General features: G+C 48.8%; 1 protein-coding gene across 1 annotated transcript in view; it reads right to left on the bottom strand.

Annotated features, from left to right (window-relative positions):
- Nav2 (neuron navigator 2) overlaps nucleotides 1–18,573 on the bottom strand; it is a 646,610-nt gene that overhangs the window by 472,043 nt on the left and 155,994 nt on the right. The gene's annotated exons all lie outside the window — the stretch shown is intronic.

Below are 18,573 nucleotides of genomic sequence, written 5' to 3'. Positions count from 1 at the left end.
AGGTCTCCCTGGTTTAACAAGGCAGGTTTTCTTTCTCTTGCCCGCCCTCGCCCTCCCAGCTAAATTTCCTCATGTCCAGGAGTTCTCAGACATTTCAATCTGCCTGCCATGCCCACATGGTGTCTGCCAAGGGACAGGTAGATCTCAGCAATGGAGCCCTTACAGAGCTCTCAAGCTCACGGACAAACCTGAAGGTAAAGATGGATTCCAGCTATGTGTTAGAATGGCGGCTTGTATCTGGACAGATCACACCAGGCCAGCACAGTTCCATGGGAGAGGTTGACTGGGGGGAAAGGGAAAAGAGAAAACAAATGAAGAGGGCAACAAAGGAGGAAGAGAAGGAGGAAGAGGAAGAGGAGGAAGAGGAGAAAAGACAGCAAAGGCCAGGGGGCTCTGCCTTTTATTTAGGCCACGATGTGATCACATGCACCGCTGAGCACAGGTAAGGGCAGGCAGGTGAATGCTAGCAATGTATGGCTGTTGCCATGGCAACAGACGTACGGGTCCTTGTCGCCTATGGGTGATGGCATCACTGGATTCAGAGGTTGTAGGCTCTGATGCCAACATCAGCCAAGCTACATTTTTATCTCAGGAAGATCTGTGTGAACTAGAGCTCCCTTTCCTGCCCCAAATAAGTGCCAGTTCAAATGGCCATTTGGTTAGCCTGCACAGAGTAGTCAAGCCTCATCCCCAGGCCACTTATAAGAGACCCCCACAGTGTAAGAAGGTGAAGCCTGACACAAGGGCTCTTCCTCAGGCACCACTGGACACCAGGCCACCTGTAGTATTTCTTCAGGAGAGGGAGAGGCCCTCAGAAGGAAAGTGACATGTCTGCATGGTGTCACATGGACTGCATGGCAGGGCAGGGTGAGCGCTTGTACACAGACAAGGCTTATCACAATGGTATCCCCAGGGGTGTGTGGGGGGGACGATATTCATTGAGCTGGCGTCACTTTCTGTGGGAAGGAGAGGACATCACCTCAGCACTTTTGAACAATATGCTTTTCTGAGTCCCAGATAACCCAGTGAAATGGGTAACCAGAGTGTCCCCTCCTCACTTTTGCACTGCTGGGACATCTGGAGTGAGGCACCCAGGTCTTCCGAATAGGCAATTACCAGCAGGAACGTCCGCCAGCCACTCCCACCGCTCTCTCTCACTGGGGGTTGCTGAGTCCAGAGGGAGTAAGTGGGAATTCTAGTACTTTGGAAGGTGGGGGAAATGGAAACCAGAATCTTCCAGGTTTGAGGCAGTGTGGAGCAGAAGGAAGGCATAGACTTTAGGACAGACAGAAGGGCTTATTGAACTTACAGATAAGATCATTCAAACATGGAATGATCACCTTTGTGCCCATAAACACGCTAGGCTCCCAATAGGTGAAAAATGCCATCATCATTATCTTGGTTGTTCACTAGCTGTGTGGCTCTGGGCAAGTCACCTGACCTCTCTGAGCCTCAGGCTTCACCTCTATGGGAGGTCTATGAAGCACTGGGTGTCTGCAGCTGAGGAGCACCTTACTCCCTTGTTTAGAAAGTCGACTGGTGAGCGGAGGGCAGGCATGTCCACACTAACACCTCACCCGTCCTCACCAAGTTTTCAGCTAAGACACTTTTCTGAGAGCGCCTGCCACAGCTCTCCTTCACACAGAACAGGAGGCCTCCCTCTGGAGCTCTGCCAAGAGCCTCCTCAGAAAGGCATGACAGCCAGCACTCTGCCCACGGCCTGCCAGGGCCAGACTGGGTGGTGAAAAAAAAAATCTGAGGAGGTGCTTTCTGAGCCCACAGGGAAGAGACTGGGCATGGAGCGGCTCTGGGCTTGGCTTCTGGGCCACCTAGAGGAACAAGCTTTCTGCCTGGTGAACGTCCCCAGATATTACTATAAACAGTGTGTGTGCGCGTGTGTGCATGCGTGTGTGTGTGTGTGTTGTGTGTATGTTGGTTCTAGAACAAATGCTGATCCCAGCCTCCCCCCCCCCCCCAGCCTCCCACCCTCAGGATTCACGAGCTCTGCTCTGAAACTTGTGTTTATGCCGCCCTCTGCTGGTCATAATTGTCACTGCACCCACCCAACCCGCCTGCCTGTAGTAGTGGGTGAGCCAGACTTGAAGGTCTTGCCTGCTCGTCTCCCTTCCTTTCAGGAGTGGATGCTGGACTGGAAGGTTGGCTCCTGGACTCTGCATTGCAGCAGCCACAGTGACCTCCATGTAGACAATCAGGAACAGGGAATGCCTCCAAATAATATCATAGTTCCAGCTAATATTTGTTTGCTTAATATTTCAGGATTGGTGACTACATACACTTAATTTATTTGTTTGTCTGCGTCTCTTTATTTACTTAATATTCGTGGGCAAGGTTTGTTTTCCCCATGCCAATAAGTTTTCTTGATTTGTATTCCTCAGCTCTCTTGTAGCCCTGAGGAGGTTTTACTTTCCCTGTAGCACTGCAGAATGCCAAGCCGAAGCATTCGGAAAGCGGCACTGGTAATGGACAGGGATGGGGTTTGAGGCCATGTAAGCCTTAGGCCAGGTAGGTGACACATTTCAGTGGTGACTCTGTGACTTCAGAGCACATGTAGACAGCTGATGATGCTTGTTAAAATGAGATTTCCAGGGCTCAGGTGGTCCAGGTTTGCAGTAAGTGCTGGAATCTGCACTGTAGTGCACACAGAGGTAGGGTCACCCTTGATGTAGTGGTTTCATGGGTGTTTATTCAGAGACTCAGGGCATCTGGCTAGATCCAGTGCTCAAATGTACAGAGGGACAGGTAAGTCACAGACTCTAGCCTTGGAAGGTCCCTCTGTGCCTAAATTCTGCCAGACTGTGCTGGTCCTCTGGTGGCAGCTCAGAGATACAACAGGTGAGAGGACAGGACCTCAGAAGTGATGGCTAGCAGGAGGGACTCTGACTGAACCATAGGATTGTACAGGCGCTTCTCTACCCACTCTGTGATCTGTGCACCTTTCCTTCTCTTCTTTCTTTTCCTCTCCCTTGCCTGCTTCCGTCATCCTCTCCCTCTTCCCTCCCTCCCTGGTTCCTAAGAGTTCACATCATCCCAGATGTCTAGCACCTCACTTTCTGCTCTCTGATGTCCCCAGATGCAAGTTAGTGTCTATGTAGGTAGAGCACGTTAGCAGGACTTCCTCTGAGTTTTCACCAGGACAGTATTTGGGGACTCAGGCTGATGAATTCTTGCCAGCTTAGGCCCCTCACTGTTTCCCTTACAGATGTGATATAGGACTTGGCTTTGCACGGTCCCTTCTTCCTGGATCCTGAGACTCCTCAGATCAGCCACCTCTGGGCTGGCTGTAACAAGAGCACGGCTCCTCCTTCTGCCACAGGCTAGCATCCTCCCCTTCTGCCACAGGTTAGCATCCTCCCCTTCTGCCACAGGTTAGCATCCTATCCTTCTGCCACAGGTTAGCATCCTATCCTCCTGCCACAGGTTAGCATCCTCCCCTTCTGCCACAGGTTAGCATCCTCCCCTTCTGCCACAGGTTAGCATCCTCCCCTTCTGCCACAGGTTAGCATCTTCCCCTTCTGCCACAGGTTAGCATCCTCCCCTTCTGCCACAGGTTAGCATCCTCCCCTTCTGCCACAGGTTAGCATCCTCCCCTTCTGCCACAGGTTAGCATCCTCCCCTTCTGCCACAGGTTAGCATCCTACCCTTCTGCTACAGGTTAGCATCCTACCCTTCTGCCACAGGTTAGCATCCTCCCCTTCTGCCGCAGGTTACCATCCTACCCTTTTGCTGATTTACCATCCACCTCTTGTCCAAGTTCCAGGGCCACAGAAGCTTGAAGTTGAAAAAGAGGAAAAGTAGTAAGCAAGAATCAAAAAAGGTAAGATGAAGTCTGGCATGGCTGGCAAATGTTAAAGTCTTTGCTCTGTCCTAAGGATGGCCAGGGCCTCAGAGATGTCCTAAAGACCAAGAAGGCCCCAGAGATGTCCTAAAAAACAGTGAGAGCCCCAGAGATGTCCTAAAAGCAGCAAGACCCCCAAAGATGTCCCAAAGACTGAGAGGGACACAGAGACATCCTAAGACAGCCAGGGCCCCAGAGATGTCCTGAAGCTTATAGAAAGAGCTACTCTGATTGCCAGCGAGATTTCCCACCATCTCAGAGGACTGAAGGCTGTTGTTCTACTGTGCCCTTATGGGTGTCCTATGGACAGATGCTATGAGGCTGAATGGACAGTAGAGATGGGCTTGGCACAGGCTCCACACCTGTCACGTGACAGAGGGTTATTATTTACACGAGCTAACTTCTGTACAGACGTCAGCAAAACTGGTACACAGTTGCTGCCATCGAGGGAAGGGTTGGAAGAGCAAATGGATGAAGGGAGAAGGCAGATGCTTTCTTGGAGGCTGCATGGCTGTGTCTCTGGGTGGGGCGGTCCTTTTCTCTGTAGGGCAAAGAGCAGTGGAAAGTCCAGAGCAGAGAAACATTAGAGACCTCAGATCACCTCTCTAGGGGGTCCCTTTGTCCTCCCCAGGGAGGACAGCCTAGGCAAGAAGGAAAGGCCTCTAGAAAACCCTATGCCAACCTCAAGCCAGGCAGACTCACAGGTGGCAGAGTCTTCAAGTTTCCTAACCTTTCTGATCCTAACAGGGCCAAAACAGGGTATGGAGGGGCGTTCTCACCTCAGGACCTCTGTGAGTGGAAGGCAGGGGAGCAGGAGGTCAGGTAGCTTTGAATAGCTCTAGACTGGAAAGCTTGGCCACAGCAGATCAACCCATTTCTCAGGACTCCTCTACCATCTGTCTAAATTCAACAGAGCAGGGATGAGTGAGTAGCTCTTCAGTGTCTGCCAATGGCTGGTGCTCTTACACCACTGACTGACGTGACAGAGGGAGAAAGTCACCAAGACTTTGGTGCTGATGAGAGCTGAGGTTTGCTGAATGCCCTGAAATCCTGAACCCCATATGCGTCACACCAAGGTTGGACTCAGTGGGCAGGAACTAGGGAAATTTCTTGACTTTTTCTAAATAACAGCGGGGCCCAGTGGGGCCTCTCTGGTTGCAGATTGATCTGTGATGTAGAAATCTGTTCCTCGATGTTCTGCCTGGTTCCCCTCTGATGGCTCTGGGGACACTCTGGACAAGCATGGCTATCAACATGCGGACATCTGACTGGGCATCAGATTCTGAAATTCTGTGAATTACAGAAGTAGAATCAGACATAATTGCAGCCAGAGTGAACCACGAAGGGGGAACTCTATGTTCTGTGTCATCTATCTGAACGCCCTCCTGCCTGATCTTACACTGAAGGTCACATTGGGAAGGTGGCTGAGGTCTACCCAGAGTTTGCCAGTTAGGCCGGGAGGAAAGAGTCTGTGGACAGAGAACTTTCCAAAAGCTCTCACTGATGGTCTCCCCTGCCTGCTGATACACCCCATGTAGCTGCATATTTTAAAGGCACCGAGGACTCCAGACTGAAGGTTTCCATTGTTTTGTCTGACCTAATGCTTCAGTGACTTTGTTTCTGTGACCAAAACCCCTGGCAAAATCAACCTAGAGGAAGAAGAAGCTATTCTGACTCACGGTTTCGGTCCACAAGGGAAATTCAGTTTCCAGCAGTGACAGTGAGCACCCAGGGCGGAGGTTGCTCGCGTCAGAGTGGAACCAGAAGCAGAGGGCATGATGGGTAGCATGACCCTAGTATAACTTTCACAGGTCACTCTTTTTTTTTTTTTTTCTCAAGACAAGGTTTCTCTGTGTAGCCCTGGCTGTCCTGGAACTCACTCTGTAGACCAGGCTGGCCTCGAACTCAGAAATTCACCTGCCTCTGCCTCCCAAGTGCTGGGATTAAAGACGTGAGCCACCACAGCATACAGGCTGGTGACGGCTCGGCAGATAAGGGCATGTGCTGCTGTTCCAGAGGACCCAACATTAATTCTCAGCACCCACATTTGATGGCTCCCAACTGTAACACTAGCTCCGGAGGATCTGATACCCTTTTCTGGTTTCTGTTGGCATGGGAACACCTGTGGTACACATGCGCATTCATGAACACACGTGTAAACAACAGTAAAAAATAGTGCCACCAGCAATGCCATAAAACATCAGTCTGATAGCACATTTCTACATCACAGATCAATCTGCAAAGCTCCGTCTCCCAAACCCACTTAATGTGGGGACATCCTTTTCAGTGAAGGCCCCTCCATAGCAAGGATCAGTGTGACATACCTACCTTCTGTCTGGCTCACTTCTCTCATCTTCTGGTGTCTGAATGTGTAAGGCAAGACAGGATGACTGGCCTAAGGCCATACGGTCACTATTCTTAACAGACTGAAACTGGTATTTATGTCATAGGTTCTCTCCACACACATATGCTTTCCCTGTGTGTCATCTGTTGACCGCAGCCATGAGCAATGTGGAGGGCACGCTGTGGAGGGTGCGCTGTGGAGGGTGCGCTGTGGAGGGTGCGCTGTGGAGGGTGCGCTGTGGAGGGTGCGCTGTGGAGGGTGCGCTGTGGAGGGTGCGCTGTGGAGGGTGCGCTGTGGAGGGTGCGCTGTGGAGGGTGCGCTGTGGAGGGTGCGCTGTGGAGGGTGCGCTGTGGAGGGTGCGCTGTGGAGGGTGCGCTGTGGAGGGTGCGCTGTGGAGGGTGCGCTGTGGAGGGTGCGCTGTGGAGGGTGCGCTGTGGAGGATGCGCTGTGGAGGGTGTGCTGTGCAGAATGCATGGGGTATCAACAGGTGTTTTCTCTCAGCAGAGCTATGCTTCCAGGCACATACTTGGCTTGCTCATCATAAAGATGAAGACATCAAGGCTCAGAAATCCTTTGGTTCGAATCCAGGAAGTTGCCTTCAGAGTCCAGTCCCAGCCACACTAGCTTCTTAATCATGTTTTTCTGAACTGGGAGCATGTGTCTGTGGCTTTAGAGCTGGGAAGGTGGGACCTCAGAGTTTGTTCCACAGCCTGCGATTTCTAAAGAGATTTCTTTAGAAGTATATTCTCTCTCTCTCTCTCTCTCTCTCTCTCTCTCTCTCTCTCTCTCTCTCTCTCTCTCTCTCTCTCTCTCAACCTGACTTAAGGGTTAGGGAAGCGAAGGAGGCCAGCACAGAACACAGAGGTGATAGATATCGTATCATAGGTGATTTTAACACTGCCAAATCCAAGCAAAGCTACAAAACCTGCCTCAACAGAGAGCTAATCAGGAAATCATCACATGGGAAACCATGAGATGCAGTTTTGATGAGAACCAATTTAATAAACATACAGATTCTGTTAGTGCCAGGACAGAGCAGGAGGAGCTGAGGAAGAGCCAGTTGGGGAATAGAGATTCCAGGGGTGGATTCCAGGCACCATGAGGCTTATGGGACTCACCATAAGGCTCATCACCATGAGGCTGGGGATTCACCAGGAAGGTGGCCTGGGAAAGGGAGAGAAGGCCAGAAGCTTCCAGGGGAAGCATCTGAGTCTCCTCCATGCTAGCAGGACCCAGGAAGCTTCCTTAATGCACAGGTATGAAGGGTCTGTCGCACACTTTAATGGCTGCCACTGGAAGGCTTGCTGGTGGGTGGGGCATCACCTCCCCTCTCCCCCCCCCCCCCCGCCACTCCCCTTGGTTAGACCCTAGCTCACTGCTAGAGCCAAGAGAGGTAAACACAAATACAGATCCTCACAGCAAGAGACAGATTGGGAACGAAGGGGGCTCAGATTATAACCTCATATAACCAGGGTGTCTATATCTCCTGTGAGTTAAGACTTCCTTCTCCAGAGATGCTGGAGGCTGTAGTGGGGAGTGCAGTTACTTACATACCATTAAGTGAAGGACCATCCTGTCCTAGTCAGGAAAGCTGTCTTCCTAAGCACACAGCTTTGGGACAGATACACATGCAACAATAATGGGTGGAGGGGACCCCCACCTAGCCATTTCAGCTGACTCAGTCCTCGGTGGTCACAGGGTGACAGTGCAGACAGCTCTCCCTCACACCCACCATGGGTGCTTCCCCACTGGTGTCTGAAAATCCTTCTCATATTGTCTTTGTGACACCTGCCACTATCACAGGAGGACTGTGTGGCTCAGAGGGGGTGAGTGCCCTGGCCGAGAGCTCACCGCTGCTAATGTGGTGTGATGAGCTGATGACCTTTGGCTTTTGAGAGATTTGGGCTTAAATAACAGCCCCATTCCCTTCTATTTGTGTGACCCTGGGAATGTCCCTGCAGCAGAGGGTTTTTGGTCTCTTCTGCTATGGGGCTGGATACACTGATAGGCCCCTGGGTGCCTGGCTCAGTCTGATTTGCTACTGAAATCAAAAAGCCTACTATTGCTGTTAAAAGTGGGACTCACCTTTCCTCAGCTTGAGGCTGATCTGACTGTGATGCTTGTTTAGGCTTGGAGACTGTGGTAGAGTGAAAGCCGTGCCAGCCTCCAATGCCCCATTAAACCCTGACTTCTCTCTTCATTCTCTTAGCGTTCAGAGCTACAGGGATGGCATCCTGCCATCCTTCTGGGGAGATTAACACTGTGGCCCTGAGCTGAGGACACACTCGCTGCCTGGGTCACCTACCCCATCTGATTTCCCAGCTCGCAATCCACTAAAGACCAAATCACCACAACCCTGGTCCCTGTCCAAATCATGAGCTGAGAGGACATTTGTGTGTGTGGTTGCTGTGCAGCGGTAAATGACATGGAACAAGCTGTGTGTTAATTTGCTCTTTGTATCAATCCTAGGAGAAACTGAGGCCCGGAAAGCTTAGGTTACACAATAAATAAAGTATGGTTTGTTTATTTACCTATTTATTTTATTTATATGAGTGTTCTATCTGCATGTATACCTGATTGCCAAAGGAAGGCATCAAATCCCTTTATAGATGGTGGTGAGCCACCATGTGGTTGCTGGGAATTGAACTCAGGACCTCTGGAAGAGCCGTCATTGCTCTTAATGGCAGAGCCATCTCTCCAGTCCCTGAAGTGTGGTTTTAAACAGTAGGCTAACTCCAGAGCACATACTTACAAGCTTGTTATAAAGTCCCTTTGCCAGGGACTAGCCACCCTCAGAGTCCCTCCCAAGGTCCTTCAGGTCCAGGGCCTCAGTCACATGACTCAGTACTGCCCCCATGTGGACAGAAAGTGCCATCACTCTCTGACATTGGCTCATTTGGGGCTGATGGACTCTCATCTGGAAACCTGTCTTCCTCCCTTCAGAAACTCTTCTTCCAACAGAAGCTGCAGTCTTGGCTCTGATCTCTCTGAACCAAAGCTTGGCCTGACCAGTGCTGGAGGAAAGCATCCCACGTCCAGAGCCCCAGAGCTGTCAGAGTGTCTGCAGAAGCAAAATGTCCCCACCAAAGCCGTCAGCAGATCCATGGCAACCAGAAAGCCCAGCTCCCACCTCAAGTCCAGATCGCTGTCAATCTCCCGAGATGTGCACAGGCTACATCTTGTCCAGCAGGAGGCACTCATGCTGAGAATACATCAAGGAGACTAACCGCATCAAGCATGCAGACAAGGCACCAGCTTCCTCTTCTTACTTAAGCCATCAAGAAGAAGCACACATACACCTATTGGTTTTTATTACTTTGATACTTGATTTTCATTATCATTGGTTTTTTTAAAAAATCCTCCTGTTATTTATTTCATGCCTCCCATAAGGGGAGACTTGTGTCCCTTGCCCATGATTCCAGAAGGAGATGGAGGTATGAGGGTCAGTAGATCAAGTTCATCATCATCGACATAGCAGGTCTGAGAGCAACCTGTGCTAGCTGAGACCCTGCATATCTAACCGAGGGGGCTGGAGCAGTGGCTTAGTGGTTAATGGTGCTTCCTGCTCTTGTAGGAGAACCTGAGTTTGTTTCCCATCACTCACGTGCAATTGCTTATACCACTTATAGCCCCAGTTCCAGCTGAGGATCTGATACCCTCTTTTGGCCTCTGTGGATACTTTCATGGGTACACAAATACACACACACACACACACACACACACACACACACACACACACACACGCGCATGCACACATACACACATGCATATCAACACAGACACACACAAGCATGCATGCACAGACACATACATATATACACACATGCATGCACGTGTATATATATAAATAAAAATAAATTAAATCTTTAAAAACAAAACCAATTCAAACACAAACAAAAAATTAACAGAGGTTGGTTGACAGAGCCCACACACTGTAGATCCAGCTGCAACTGCTCCGTTCACTTCTTATTCTCTGTGCTGTTGCAAATACGTTGTGTGATATAATTTTATAGAATGCATTTTCTGTCCACCATAAAGAAGGCTGCATGCTATTTCTTCCACACCTTACTGTTAATGGCTGTATGTGGTCCATTTGGTCCATGCACCGCAATTCTCCATGCCCTCTCTGGATTCCCACTGAGAATGGTCTGAATCTGTTGCTTTTATATGTGATGTTGGTGTTAGCATCTTCACTCGGGGGTCTCCTTTGTTTCAGATAGTTTTCTACAGCTCCGTAGCAGTGTTCCCAGGGAACATGCTGCCTAGACTTCTTTGGCTCATGGGATGCTAGACACATGGAAACTTGGGAGAGCAGATGAGAGAGGAACATTTGAAAGAGGGGAAAGAGGAAAGATGCGGAGGAAGAAGACAATGGGAGAGCAGGGTCCCGTGGTGCTAAGTCTGGGATGAACTCATTTTGTCTATGCTTCTCAGGTTTGAGCTGGAAGGGTGAACCAGAGGAAGACCATTCAGGGAGAGAGAACACAGTAGAGGAATCCACATGTATTCTTTAATGGTGGCATCTCTTTTGAATGCCTAAGCTATACCACACCACATCCTCAGAGCATGTTAGAAAGAAGAAACAACACTTCTACCTTGTGTTGCTAGACCTCAATTCTGGAATGTAGAAATATCAGTTTGAAAGCTATCTTGACCTCTACAGTACCCGATGAAGACAGATCATGTATAAAACTCCTACAGGTGTAGAGCATGGTTATGGATCCATCCACAAGCATACAAAAGTCACGACAGCACATGCTATGGTATGCTACCCATACCTCTAACGGACAAGGGCCCCCTCCCTATCACTGATGTTCTGAGGCTAGTCTCTCCTCTAGCCTGGGTGAAGGGGGTTTCTCACCTCAGGTAATGGCCTGGCTGATTGATGTGGGATATGCTAGCCTGGTCTTCCTGTTAAGCAGAGGACACTGGGCATCTTTATCCAGCTCTGCAACACCCAGGGACCAATTACAAATATGCCACAGCCCTGCCTCTCTGTGTCACTGTGTCTCTGTGTCTCCTGTGCTATATTCTACAACAGAACTTATTTCTTGAGAAATTTGACCCTTTTTTCTTTAAAATCCCAGAGAAGAACACAGTAGGGAAAATACCTCAAGATACATGGGCAGGCTAGGACTTTTCAAACAGGATTCCAGTTGGTTGGAACAGAATGCCAAAAATTGACAAACAGGACCTCCTGAAACTAGAAGGCAGAGGCACAGGCACAAGAAACAGCTAACCTAACAGGCTAGAGAGACAGCTCTCAGAACCTTTGCAAGCCACACATCCAACAAAAAATTAGCTGGAATATGAACTCCCCGCAAAAAACCCAAATCAAAACCAAAAGCCAAACAAACCTCAAGAAACTAAATAAGGACCAAATAAGCCAACAATAAAGGAGATAGTGAAGTGAGCAGAGTTCTCAAAAGATGAGGTGCAAATCTCCATTAGACAAATGAAAGGATGTCCAACCTCACTCACCATCAGAGGAATGGGAATTAAAGTTACAGTGAGAACCCATCAGAGTGGCAGTCATTAAAAAAGCAAATGCTAGTAACAACAAATGCTGATGAGGAGGGGGATGAAGAGGCTTTTGTTGATGGGAATGGAAACCATGCTGGCCTCTGTGGAGATCAGTGTGAAAATTCCTCCCAAACCCAAACGAGGGGATAGGGCGACGAGAACCATTCTGTTCCAGGCATCCATACTGGGCAGCTCCCAACTGCCTGTAACTCCAGCTCCAGGGGATCTGATACCTGATTCTGGACTCTTCAGCTGCCTGCCTGCATACATGCACACCCCACGCAAACACATCACTTTATAAAATAATAAAAATCTTCAAAAAATTAAAAACAGATCTACCATAAGACACATCCACACAAATCATGGATATTTATCCAAGAGATCAAAATGGACACGTCACAGTAAACACATCAGTGTTTACTGGGGCTTCATGCACAGTCATGAAGTTATAGAACCAGTGCAGGTGTCCGACCACAGGGGAACAGATAAGGAAAGTTGGTTTATACACACACCGGAAGTTATATCTCCATAGAGAGGGACAAAGCTTTATCGTTTATAGGACAGTGGATGTAACCAGAGATCATTATAATAAATGAGTGAAGCCAGTCTCAGAAAGACAATGTTTTCTCTCTTAAACAACTCCTAGATTTAATATAGGTATGTAAAGCCATGCATGTATGTAATAAAGGTAAACGTGAAACTGTCTAGGAAGCAGAGAACCTGACTGAAAGGGAAGAAGGGTGCGAGTGGGGGTGGGAGGAATATACTTAATGCATATTACATATGTATGTGAAAATGTCCAAATGTAATGACCACAAGGTGCAAGGTATAGACAAAATGAAAAAATTAAATAAAAAAATAAACTTAACAGGAAAACAGAATTCAGTTGTAATGCTCTCGAAAATCTGTTTCAAATTAATTAAGATAAATAGATACATGTTTTCTACAGGTACAGAAAGACCCCTGCATGCACTAATTTCTTACTGTTGCGCCCCCACCCCCCACCCCTACACACTGGCCACTTATTGTCACTTATTATGACCTCGGAGGACAATGTTTTAAAAAGAAAAAGAACTCTCAGAGGTTTTTAGCATGAAATGTTCCATCCTCCTTTTTCACTGCTGAAAAACAGTGGAAAACTTGACTCTCTTTGGATTCCCGGAGCATTTTTATCAGCTGGGCCTTCAAGTCTACCCTGCACACCCACTGGCTCAGCCTGTATCTGCCAGCAGGGGGCAGCACCAATCTGCGGAATCCCCTCTGGGCTTTGCTGTTCTGTTAAGTTCCCGCTGGCACCACACACACACAGTCAGGTTGGGAGCTTTTAATCTCCTGCCTTGAAATGCTGGAGACGTGAGTACCTTCTGGGCGTGGCCAAACCAGCAGACTAGACTCAATGTGCAGTGTCCGAGAGCACCTGAAACGCACTCTGGCATTTCAAGTAAAACTGGCAGGCACTCAGCTTTGCCGGACACTTTACAGTCTGCTGAATGACATCTTCCTTCTCTCATCTTTGGGAGCTGTAGGGAGCCAGTGTGTGTGTGTGTGTGTGTGTGTGTGTGTGTGTGTGTGTGTGTGCGCGCGCGCGCGCACGCACACGCACGCACGCGCCAGCTTAGGGGCCAGGCACATTGGATCCCACCTTTCCACCGACCACAGCACCAACACCATTGCCCTCTATTCCTATACCTTCTAGGGCCTTTTCCCTTCCCCAGCCAGCTGACACTGAGTGTCCGAAGAGATGGGGTTTTCTTAAAACAAACAAACAAAAACATGGAAGAAAATAAATGGGCTTTACTTCCCCCTTCCTCCAAAAGGAGGGCCTTGTATTGGTCAGGAATTTCCCGAGACAGGTGTCTTTCCTTGGTCCCTTTCAGTGATTTCATACAGTAACAGGGACAGCTTTCTTTTTCTTTTTTTTCTTTTCCTTTTCCTTCTCCCTCTCTCCCCCTCCCTGTCTCTCTCTCACCAAGGAGCCTGTCCCCTACATAAATGTCTCCAGAAAGACCATGTGACTGCTATGCTGAATACGCATGCAGTACAACCTCAAAGCCTGTGTCTCTTTTCTTGTTTCCTCTCCCCATCCCATTTTTTTTCTTCTCTTCACCCTCCTCTCTGCGTATTCTCTCCCCTCCATTATTTGCTTGCTTTGGACATGATAGACAGCAGAAAAAAAATCTCTCCCTCCACGTTCATTTCTCTGTCATGGGCAGGATGGTCTTAAACACTGATACTCCCTTTACCCCGTTACCCTGCCCCCATACACTCAATGCTGCAGTGTCTACACTAAAGAACTCGGAAATTCCTCGGTGGGCAGAACTGTGGCCCAGGAAACAGTCCTTCACAGACAGTGGTTTTTCAGGGGAAATGCCTCACAGCCTGCCACTGGCCAGTGAGCACACTTCAGCTCTCTCAAACACAGCGCTGAAATCGGCTTTTTATCGTTTCCCATTTTCTCTCCCAAATGCCAATGCTATCTGTGAGCCTGAAAAATATGCTGTTCTTCTTATCTTTTATGGCACAAAGTGGTTCTGTCTCAGCCTGTGATGAACAGATCTCTGGTCCAAATGAGATCTAGACTAGGCAGCTCTGCTATGCCAGGGGGTCCCTGGGAGAGGCTGAGGGACTGGAGGGAACCCAGGGTCCACTGAGAGAGGTTCTCATTCCTCAGAATGGTAATGTCCCAGTTTTCTGGGGATTGTGTTTAAAGATGAACCAAGGGAGGGCCTGAGTCCTCACTAACTAGAAACTGAATTCCCAGTAGACACCTTGTACCCTCTGATGGTTCCATATGTCCCAGATTTCTTCACTCTGGCTCTTGCCCTTTGGAACCCCTGGAGTGGGGGGCAAATGGCCACCCACTTTTTTCTCTAATCCTTCATGCCACCTGCCCCCTACAGTTCTGCCCTGTGCCCTGTGCTGCCTTCACCAAGATCTGGGCCACTTTAACTCAGCCACAGGAGAAGGGCCTCTCATCAGTGGTTCGCTGGTCCCCTTCCTCCACAGAAAGAGGGTAGGGAATCGGAAAAAACTCAAAAGCTTCTGGACTGTGGGGCAGCAGAGTACTGAATCACCATCCTCAACAGAGAAGAGGAGAGGGAGTGGAGGGGAAGGAGAGGAAAAGGTAAGGAAGGCAATGATTGGCAATCCAGAACAATTCTGGAAGTTCAGTGCACTTCAAGGGAGAAAGGCACTGCTCTAAAGGATGGGTGTTTTCCCACCACTGCCTTCCTGCAGAAGCAAAGGAAGCAGGACATGGCTGGCTTCACAGACTCCTTATTCACAGCTTCTTAGTCTGTTTTGACAAGACATCTGCTAAAGCTGCTATTCTTAAACCCTGTGTTCAACCTCTGAGTTCCTGTAGCCGACACACGCAGGAAGCTGAGAAAGTACACACCTGGTGGGTGGTGAGGCCAGGAGGGAGGATGGGTGAGAAGACGGTAATATGTGAATGCACTCAGGTGGGTCCTGGCCAGGGATAGCCACCTGAGGCCACGACACAACCAAAGGGACTTGCAAGGCTAGGGCATGTCCCTTCATAGCAAGGCCAGTCTGACCTCAGATGCCCACCTCTGGGGCATGTAGGGGGAACTCTAAGAAGGTCCCTATGGTCCTTATCCCTGTGCTACTCACAGTTTGGTTTACATGAATACAGAACTTGATTGTAATTCCAAATAAGCCCACTGACCCCCTCCCCATGTTCTGATAGCAAAGCAGTGATAGAAGTGGCTAATACAAGTCTCTGAGAAGCCGTGGGGCCATGTGGGAAGAAAGGAGCTTTATACAGAGTGCTTGAAGATGGGGTGCCTACAGATGGGGTACCTGAAGATGAATCAGTGAATGGATAGGTAGTCTTGGCCCCCGAGCGCTAAGACCTGTGTATCCAAATCTCTGTTCCAGAATTTACTATGCACCCACCACCTTGGCCCATTCAGTTGACCTCTGTGGGTCTTCCTGCTCTCATCATTGGGGAGGAAATGGCCAAGTCCACATGAGATGACCAAGAGGAATGAGCGAGGTGTAAATATCAGGCTTCTAGCCTCGTCTGCACACCACAAGTGTTTGGTAAGTGTGTACTCCTCTGCCTTTTCGTTCCAAGTCTTCCAGGGAGCTCAGGGAGAACTGGGGAGTTCTTAGCCACCAACTTCCTTCAGGAGGCCAGCTTTATGAAATGCATACCAGAAACATCAGTCTTCTTCCTTTAGGTACCATGTGACAATCCCCTTCCTTGTTCCTAGGCGGGATCTCTATCCGGGCCTGGGTTCTTCTTGGTTAAATTCCGGTCTGAGAACAATCTCATTTTGAGGGACGGGGTAAAAGTCCTCAATCTAGCCCTAAAGTTGGATCTCCTGTTCAACCCTGTGAGCCTCTCTGTTACTGGTAGAGTTGCTGTCTGTGTGGCTGTGAACTGCCATCTGCAGCGAACCAGAAGGCTGATCCGATGTCATGCTGTGTCCCCTCCTTTTGTTGTCCTACTATGGCTTCTTCAGAGCAAAAGGCAGGGGTCAGTGGGCACCAGAGCAGGGCACATTTCATAGGCATAATATTATTACTTGCTGGTTTCCAATGACCCCAGCAGGATAGATGGCTTCAGACTTGTGGAGTAGTTTGGGTGCTTGGGTATCTACAGTGTATCTCTTGTGACTCAGGAAGAATCATGGGACAGCCGCATACATGCATTTCTGTGCCCAGAGAGCTCTCAACTGATCAGGAAGCCTCCAATGTGGGCCATTGCCAATTGGCTTAGCCTGGTCACCAGCCACTGCCTACTTTCCACTCTTTGATAGAAGACCCATCTTATGGTGCCTACTTTACCACTTTGCTTCAGAGTTAGGAGCATACCCTCCTGGCAAGGGTCTTCATTAAGTGACCACCATACTCTATTAATGCTAAGAGATAGCTCAAGTTGGGGGAGGGGTATTACACATTACCAAGGGCCCAGCAAGTACTCACCCAGGAGTAAGATGACAGAGTCCAAGGTCTTACTCTGTAGTCCATGTGGCCTCAAACCTAAGAGTTGAAGCCTTCAAAACATCTAAAATTTCAGATGCATGACACCACTCCTGGTTAAACAATCTATTTTAAACTTGTGTACTCCCCAAACATAGCATAATGCCTCTCCCTGAAGTCTCCCATGTTCTAGAAGCTGCCAGCCATTCTAGAAGCTTCTGCATATCTCTTCTCACATTGCTACCCCCTGCAGGTGGGAGCCATGACTAGCCTTGGCTAACTCTTAGCCAGTCTGATGAGGGTGGCCCAGCCCATTTCTTTAGAAGGTAGACACTCATCCTCAGCTGTGGAAACTCAGCCCAAACTTCCAGAGGATAAGAAATGTCCCTCTTGGTGTCACTCAGAAACAAGAGGGTGACTTGTGGTGGTAAAGGTTGAGACAATTTAAAGAGATGTAGGCTATCTTTCTCATCCTTGACCCCAGCTCAAATACAGAAGAGGAGAGAGTAGCCACCTTAATCCAAAACACTGCCTTTGAGGAGTGTACACAAAAGAGAAGGTTTAGCTTGGAGCAGTCGCACATACTCATAATCCAGCACTCAAGAGGCTGAGGTCATAAGTTTGAGGTCACCTTGGGCTAAAAATGTAAAACTCTGGCACTCGTCTTAAAACGACCAACTGTACAAGCCAACAACAGCAGCAAACCCACAAACAAAACGGAGAGTGTCTAGAACATTTATAACTTCATTACCTGAGGGAGAGCGTGGCAGGAAGAATACACTCTGGCCACGGTGGCCCAGAATGATGAGATCCATGGTTTTTGTTTGTTTGAAAGGGGATCCTGACATAGAGCCCCAACTGACCTCGAACTTGCTCTGTAACTCAGGCTGGCCTTGAACTTGCTGGGATCCTCCTGCCTCTGCCTTTTAAATGCTGAGATTACAAGCATGAGCCATTCATCCTGGCCTTACATGGCTCCTGAAGCCCCCCCCCCCCCCATTCCTACAGTGATGTTCACTATGACCTAGAGCCAACGTTTGCTGTCTCAGCCACAGGGATGGTACTTATAGGGTGGGAATGGACCGTTTTCTCTCCTAGAAGAAGGAGGCTCATAAGAGGGCTTGCTTTTGGAGGTGAAGGATAGTTACAGTTCTACAGCCATCTGATTTCCCTGGCAAGCAGCATATACCATGGCTAAGTACACTCTGTGAATTGATACAGGAAAAACAGGAGTCAGAGAGCCAGGTCCTGAGTTTGAGTTTGTGCCTGCTCTACCATAGCTGGGCCATTTGCATCAGGTTGGCAGGCTCTTAAAAGCTGAGTGTTCCCATCTGTCAATCAGAGATGACTGACAACTGTGCTGATTACCCTTTCTCCAACCCTTATAATTTTTTTTTTTCGTACACCTACCAAGTTCTAGGCACTGAAACTTGTAGCATCTAGAACAGCACTGTTTTGCTTAAAGTGTCGTGGAACTGGAGCTCAGAAATACCTTAAAAGCTAGCCCTTTCTTTGTAGAAAAGGCTACATTTGCAGCCATCACTATCATCATCCTTATAACCACCACTGTCACCATCATCACCATCAGCAGCACCATCATCACCACCAGTGTTAGCATTCCTTCTAGGTTCTGCTTCACAGTTACCTGGCAACAGCCAGGTATGCCTGACTCACTATAAAAGGGGTTGTTTGCCCCCTCCTCACTCTCTTATCCTCTTAACTCTCTTACTCCCTGCCCCTTCTTCCTCTCTCCCCATCCCCCGCTCCCTCCCCCCTCTTGACAGTTTGGGGGGAAATAAGGACAATGATTTTGCTGGTTGGTTTCTCTAAGCATCTCTGGATAAACTGATAAAGGATAGAAATGAGCTGAATGATAAAACGGACTGGCTTCAGATGTGAA

Source organism: Arvicanthis niloticus, chromosome 1 (assembly GCF_011762505.2).
Source record: "Arvicanthis niloticus isolate mArvNil1 chromosome 1, mArvNil1.pat.X, whole genome shotgun sequence".
Lineage (NCBI taxonomy): Eukaryota > Metazoa > Chordata > Mammalia > Rodentia > Muridae > Arvicanthis > Arvicanthis niloticus.
The sequence above is the reverse complement of the archived record's forward strand: the minus strand, read 5'-3'. Positions and strand labels throughout refer to the sequence as shown.